This window comes from Podarcis muralis, chromosome 10, assembly GCF_964188315.1.
Source record: "Podarcis muralis chromosome 10, rPodMur119.hap1.1, whole genome shotgun sequence".
NCBI lineage: Eukaryota > Metazoa > Chordata > Lepidosauria > Squamata > Lacertidae > Podarcis > Podarcis muralis.
The window spans coordinates 13,589,730-13,597,045 of NC_135664.1; the positions used below are offsets into that span (position 1 = coordinate 13,589,730).

General features: G+C 45.4%; 1 protein-coding gene across 5 annotated transcripts in view; it reads right to left on the bottom strand.

Annotated features, from left to right (window-relative positions):
- The window catches only part of BRD1 (bromodomain containing 1), a 43,426-nt gene extending 41,658 nt beyond the window's left edge, over positions 1-1,768 (bottom strand). For 2 of the 5 annotated variants that reach the window (XM_028746472.2, XM_028746471.2), the window contains exon 1: positions 1,384-1,766. The gene's annotated coding sequence lies outside the window, so the exon portion shown is untranslated. Of the gene's footprint in view, positions 1-1,383 lie in introns of all 5 variants that reach the window. The other 3 variants (XM_028746469.2, XM_028746473.2, XM_028746474.2) reach the window with 3 other exon arrangements.
- Between the last annotated feature and the right edge of the window lie 5,548 nt (positions 1,769-7,316).

Genomic DNA, 7,316 nt, shown 5'->3' on the forward strand with positions numbered 1-7,316 from the left:
AGATCCAAGCAAACTTTTAAAATACCCAAGCTGTGTTTACAGTACTATTTGACAGCCATAATTCATTTCAAAATCTCAGGCATCATATAAATGAACACTGAACTAAAACTGGAAGAAATTATCATGCTAAACTACAACTGTTTCCCCATGGATTTTAAAAAGAAGGAAAACCATGGGAAAAGGAAGAACCATGCAAGTTATTCTGAGAGCGTATTCCTCTATCATAAACTAGATAAAATCTAGTTCAGAGAGAATGAATTCCGCGTCTAGAAGAATGACAGAAAGAAATGCTTACCGTATGTGCAAACAACTATCTCAATGAAGCCCTGTTTAGAGAAGTTTTAAATGTTTGATATTTTACTGTGTTTTTAATATTCTGTTGGGAGCTGCCCAGAGTGGCTGGGGAAACCCAGATAGATGGGCGGGGTATACATCATCATCATCATCAACAACATTTCTCGAAGTTCAGCAACAGCCAAAGCGTCTTAAAAGTGACATTTTATCACCAGACCACACAGCCAAAATAAAGCCTTCCTCAAGAAGCATACCGTTTGCGAGGCTTCTACTATTAGTACTATAGTCAGGGTTTACCCTATCTGCAGTTCCCTTGGGAACGCAAAATAATAAATCACACGTCCATTTGCGGAGCGTCTTACATCATCTCTTGTTACAGAAAGGAAGATGAAAGCCTCTTCCAACTGCATGCCGACGAGTTAAAAGGCCCTGGTCCCTGGGAGGTAACGCTCCTCTTACAAACTGCGGAACCCGGTGCGCTGAATCCGGCCGGGCCAGCTCCCAGCTGGGAGTTACAACAGAAAGGCGAGGGGGAAGGTGGGGGTGGGGTGGGGAAAGTCGCGCTTCGCCCCGAAAGCGAAAGCGAACTCCCCAGGAAGTAACCCTTTCCTCCCCGACGGGAACGAGGCGAAACAGGAAGACTCGATCTGTTTTGCGGTAGGCGCGGGCCACCCTCCTTCTTCCCAATCCAAACCCCCCCCTCTCGGTTTCGCGGAATGGTTGCGCCCTGCACGAGATTCCCGTACAACCCCCCCCCCGCCGCCGCCCACCCCCTTCCCCGAACGTCGCCTTCCCCCCGCCCGGCCGCGACATCAACAACAGCGGGCGCCCCTCCCGCTGGCGCGCCGATGGTTCCTTCCCCTCCCCCACCGCTCCTCCCCTCTCGCCGAGTGGTTCCTCCCACGCCAGGCCCGGCGCCTTATCCTTTGCGAGGCCCTATCTCTCCCCGCCGGGGCCGCCTCGCTTTTCCTCCCCCCACCCGGGACAATGCTCGGGCCGCAAACATGGCGCCCGCCCGCCCGTGAGGTGGGTGGTGGCGCGCGGGGGTGGGGGTGGGGAGTCACCGTTTGACGGGCCGCGGGCGCTCACCTGAGGGAGCTGGCCGACCCCTCCCTTGGCTGCGAGACTCCGGGGCTAATGGCGGCTCCCTCAGCTTGCTAACGCCGAGCGGCTGTGAGGAGACTGAGGGAGGGGCCTCGTCGTCCGCGCTGTCCCGGCCGCCTTGGGGCTCCCGGTGGCGGCGGCGGTTGCTGTCTCCGGCTGCCGCGACGCATTCGGGGGCGGAGGGCCGGCTGCGGGTTGGTCGCCGAGGCTCCCGTGGCCGAGAACCTTCCCCTCCTCCTCCTCCCCCCTTCGGCACAAACAATGCGGCGGCTTCACCACAGCGCTCGCGCCGGCGGGGGAGGGGAGGGAGGGAGGCGGGGGAGGAGCAGCAGCAGCAGCAGCGGGACGCGAGGGCGCCAGGCACCTCCCAGCCCCGCGGACGACGACGACGCGCGTTCTGGGGGCGGAGCCACGGAGGCCCCGCCCCGTCCGTTGCCGTCATCGTCATCCGCCCGCCGCCAACCAATCCTCGCGAGGTGGGCGGGGCCGAGAGCGCGCCGGGTTTGTTAAGAGCGCAGGCTGCTGCCAGGTTCAGGGATGGACGAGGCGGATGGGAAGGGAGCACGCGGCCCTTTCTTGGGCGATCTTCCGCGGCGTGGCGTTTTGTCCTTGCGGGGCCAGGAGCGAGAAGTTGTTGTCGTAGGATCGGCTGGGGAGTCCTGACACGTCAGGTTCTTTGCCGCTCGAGATCGCACTGTATTTGGGAAGATTAAACGGACCCGGCCCCTTTAGATCTTCATCTTCTTTGATGCAGAGGGCTTTAAAGCCAGGATTCGGCCCCCAATTTGGGGCCCGCCTTCACTGACGTACTTTTGGCACCCCCGTGAAAGCCGACCTTTCCAAGTTTTCATGGATGAAATAATGGAATACTGAATGGTTATAGGGCAGGCATGTCCCACTCCCAAGAGACTGTGATCTACTCCTAGTATTAAAAAACTGGCAGTGATCTACCCATTGTCATTGGAGGGAGGAGGAGCGAGCCTGGGATGGATGGCTTGCCCAGAATTTCTTTAGGAGGGAAGTGCCCAGAGTTGTTGACCTTTTGCGGGGGGGGGGGGATTGCACAGAGTTTTTTAGCTTTCCCCCCATAACTTTTTGTACATAAGGATCCAGCGATCTACCAGGATCAGCTGGGGATCTACCGGTAGATCGTGATCTACTGCTTGGACATCCCTGGTATAGGTTTTTATATATATATATAAAATATGCAGGGATTTGTGATACGTGAAATGAACCATGGAAAGAGAAGAAGGGAAGTCATTGATATCTTAAGGACATAACTTTCTGACTTTTAGAAGACATCTGAAGGCAGTCCTGTAGCTTGTAGATCATAGTGAAAGTACATGAAACTATTATATTTCATTGGATGGTAAAAATGCTTTTAATTATATGATTATTAATAATAATAATAATAATAATATACTATTTATACTCTACCCATCTGGCTGGGTTTCCCCATCCACTCTGGGCAGCTTCCAACAGAATATTAAAAAGTTAAGTAAAAAAAATAGTTTACTATATTGAGTCTGTCAATGGAGGGGGAACATTTTTAATGGTATGCATTGCCACATGTTCTGTTAGTAACATAAACATTTGTATTCTTTGTTACTGATGATATTTTCTGTTTCCACAGGCAACATCTCTGTAGTATTAGGATTTAATACTGATACATTGTTATTGAAATGTTGCCCTTTGGCTCCTTAGAAGTTGGACTCCCAATTTCCATCAGTCTTGGCCAATATTGTCAAGGATGGTTAGAGCTGTAGTGCAATAATACTCTGCAGGGCTCAAGGTTCCTGTATCCCTATACTGCAAGCTTTATGGCAATAGTATGTGAGCACTCCTGTTTATCTGCCATGTGACAAGTATCTGCATGGAACCAGGTCTCAAACTGAAGTAATGCTCAGGACTGTCACACAATAAAAGAATAAAAGTGGGAGAAGTAAAACTTTCGAACCCACAGTAAGATGCAATTCCAACATGTGATGCAAACACCCATATCAATCAACAATCTTAAATAAGAGTTTGGAAACAAATGGCCTGAAGTTAGTTTGTAGCAAAGATGCCCAACATATTCATATGGCGATAATACAAATAAAAAAGAAGCTGAATTCTGTCTATATTATGTTAATTTTAGGGAATGGCCAGCTGTCCTTGTTCGCAAGGGATTCTTGCAAAAATACTAAACTATTTCATTCCCTTATCTGTAATTACAGCATTCTAGTACTTTCAGTTACACTTTTTAAGAATTACTTTCTATATAAAGGGTAACATTCATTGAAAGATAACCAAGTATTCAAAATACAGCTCACACTACATATTTCAGGCCTACATGACATAATGAATTACATCAGCCTTTAATTACAAGCCTTTTTTATAAGTCCTCAGCTAGTGATAAAATTATTTAAGTTAAATAAATGATTCAAATCTGTCATCCCCGTTGTTTTTTAATCTTCCTCTGACCTTCTCAAGTTCCTCCATAACACTGCATTTTAAGCCAGTTTCCTTCTGCTGGAGAACTAAAAACAAAGCGTTCCTATTATCAGCTTTATTAGCAACTTCAAGCTGCATCCACACACTTCTTTACTATGAGCCAAGTATGTTGCTGAATGCTGTACTTAACAATTGACTCTCCTTTTAATTTTTCATTGAAAGGGTTAGACATAACTTTATTTAGATACAGCAGGGGGAAATCAAGTGTAGGACCAGTGCTCCCCCCCCCCCAAGGGGATCCTCAAGGGTACTCAGTATGGCACCTTTTTGTTGTTAAAAATGTGCTACCTACTGTAACAACATTGTGACACCTGGCACCTACTTTTCTAGATAAAAAGCACTGCAGAACTAAAACGTAAAGGTAAAATATAAAGCAAACAGTAGAGTCTTCAATAAGGCCAGCTACCATGTAACAAAATAGTGAGCACATTTTAAAGTTAAGAACTGTTAATTTAAGACACACCCACACACCCACACAGAGAAGATGAAAAATAAAAAAGATACAGGGCATTACAAAAGCCCCAATGTTTCATATCCCAAACTATGTTTTTTCTTGATTCAGGTAGGTAGCCGTGTTGGTCTGACACAGTCGAAATATATAAAAAAGCAAAAGAAATTGTCCAGTAGCAACCTAGAGACCTACTAAGTTTGTTCTTGGTATAAGCTTTTGTGTGCATGCACATGAAAGCTTATACCACACAAAAGCTTATACCAAGAAAAAACTTAGTTGGTCTCTAGGTTGCTACTGGACAATTCCCCCCCCCCCCCGTTTTTTCTTCACACTCCCCATTTTGTGTGTGTTTAATAACTAGCCTGAGAGTTCTAGTTTTGCCTTATTTATCCTTTGGGAGAGAAAGGAAATTTTTTTCCCTCCCTTGACACAGAAAGGCTTACTATTAACAGTTTGAAAAACTCTGCAGTACAAATGATGGAAAGTAGAGTAGAGCCTAGCCACATCAGTTAAGACTCATTTCATAAAGTGCTTCTTTAATTTGTTAGTTCAGGTGGTGGGCTTTACCTAGTTACAGAAAATCACTGTAAAACCAAATTGAATATGTATACAGAAGCTGTTGTATGAGTCATCTTGCCTAGTGTTCCCATCACAGCTTTATCTTCCTAATTTACAAAAGTTTATTACAATTTCTTTCAGAAACAACACCCAATTTCCACAGACTATCTGGACCTAATTAATCAACATCTTTTAAGACTTGAGACAGAGAAAACTGCACCACACATAGAACTCTGTATCCTAAAGAGATCTTTCTCACACAAAAGAGCTGTGTAATGTTTTCTCTTGGTGTACGTCCAAAGTCATACAACAGGTCTAGCAACTAAGGTAAATTTCTGTTATGTAAGATTTTAAAAGTACAACAGCAGGGAAAAGTTTGGATTGAGAGTGGTGGTACTGGTAAACTTCTTACAAAATATTTTGCATGCTAAACAGACAAATGTTGAGTCAACAAAACCCATAATCTGTTAATTGCATAGGTGAATCCAGTCTGATGGTGTGTGTATTTAGCCAGCATACAAATGTCTCTTCAGGATGCTAAATATAAACAGGTATTGGTTAGTGTCAGAACATGTGGTCTTGCCTGTGAGACAAAGTCTCAGATTTAACTGGTATCTCTAGCTAAAAGTTTTCAGCTATTAAAACTAGAAAAAAAAACACTGTGCTGAAAAGCTGCTGTCTGTCAATAAGTGCTATGCTAAATGGATCAATCTAATTTGCTTTAAGGGTACACTTTCCCCACCACCACCACCACTGCCATTGACAGTTTAATTATCAAAATTAAACTCTTATCCCCTTACACAAAGAAAACATAATGCTATAAGGGTACTCTTATGCTCATACAATAAATTCTGGAACAATACCAGTCTTTGTGCAAATCTTAACAAATTCTATTGTACATCATGTCTCCACACACATTCACAGGCTGAAGTCACACATGCAGACTAATATCCAGGAGTAAGCAAGTACAGGCATACATGTGCATAGGACTGTAGTCTTATATGGAAGATCTGTGTAAGTGAATCACCTTTATGTGATTAATTGTAATATTTAAGATCCAAAGAGTTTCATTTCATTCTGGGTGGAAAGTATAAATTATGTATTAAACTTGCTATACCTCCATGTCAGCTCACAGAACACGCATTGTCAAGGAGAGGGCACACCTAATATTTATGGTGCTGAGATGCGCCTTTAATAATTGGATAGCAGCAAGAGTTTGGGCAGATGTAGGCTGCAAGGTTATAGCACCACAGGGCTTGAAATATCTGCATCTGCAAGAACATCTTTCCATGAATTCAAGATGCCCCACCTTCTATTGCATCCAGTCCTCCTTCACCACTTCTGCCTTATACAGCTCTAACAGTGCCATCACACCTCAACTTACAGTGCAATTATATGAATGTCTACTCAAAAGTGAACCCAGAAAACAGCCTTTACAGAGTTTTATTTAGTTCCTTCCAGGAAAGTGTGCACAGGGCTGAAAGCGTTCACAACATGCACCAACTGACCAAGAAGCACAACCTACACCTTTTCAGCCCCACAACTGCCATTCAGCTGTCATGAGTCACAGACTCTGAATAAAAGCGAGAAAAGAAATCAAGCCGATGGATTCCCTCAGGAAATTTCCCTTTTTTGGAGTTAACAACGTTAGCATAACAAGTTAACCTAAACGGCTGTAGGAAGGGCTCAGCAGACGACTTCGGGGCGGGGGGGGGGACTGTTCAAAAGAAGAAATCCTGGCGCTCATGTACCTTCCAAGACTCCGATATCTACGCAGCTGTCAAGGCTGCAATCGCATGCAAAAACTACTCGGGCAGCGAGATCTACGGTGCTGGTCGAAAGTTTCAAGTTATAAAATAAAATAAACCCCACCCTTCCGCCTTCGTACATAAAAGAGCTTAATGCGTTGGGAGTTTCTCGCAGCACAGGAGATCCGAATTACCACTGGGGGAAAGCGAGCGACAGAGGCCAGCCGCGAAGCGTGAGGAAACCTAGCTAGATGTGCAGGGTATAAATAATTATTACTATTATTATATACCCTTTGATTCGAGCGGCATTTCCTCCCGGGTGAAAACATGCCTACCGGGAGCCCTGGCCGCCGGCGAAGCGCTTCTTTTCCGCCCCACCCCGTCTGCCTCTCTCAGGCGGGGGAGCCCAGAACTCGCACTCAGGCCCCTTCGGTTGGCCTCCTCACCCTCACGGCAGAGAGAGAGGAAAACCACCACCACCACCCCAGGCAACATCTACAACTGGGCCAGGATACATCATTATTATTATTATTATTATTATTATTATTATTATTATTATTATTATTATTTGTTACCCCACTCTGAACGGCTTCCCACAGAATATTAAAAACACGATAAAGCATCAAACATTAAAAACTTCCGATCTCACTGTTCCCCCCCCCCCCCAA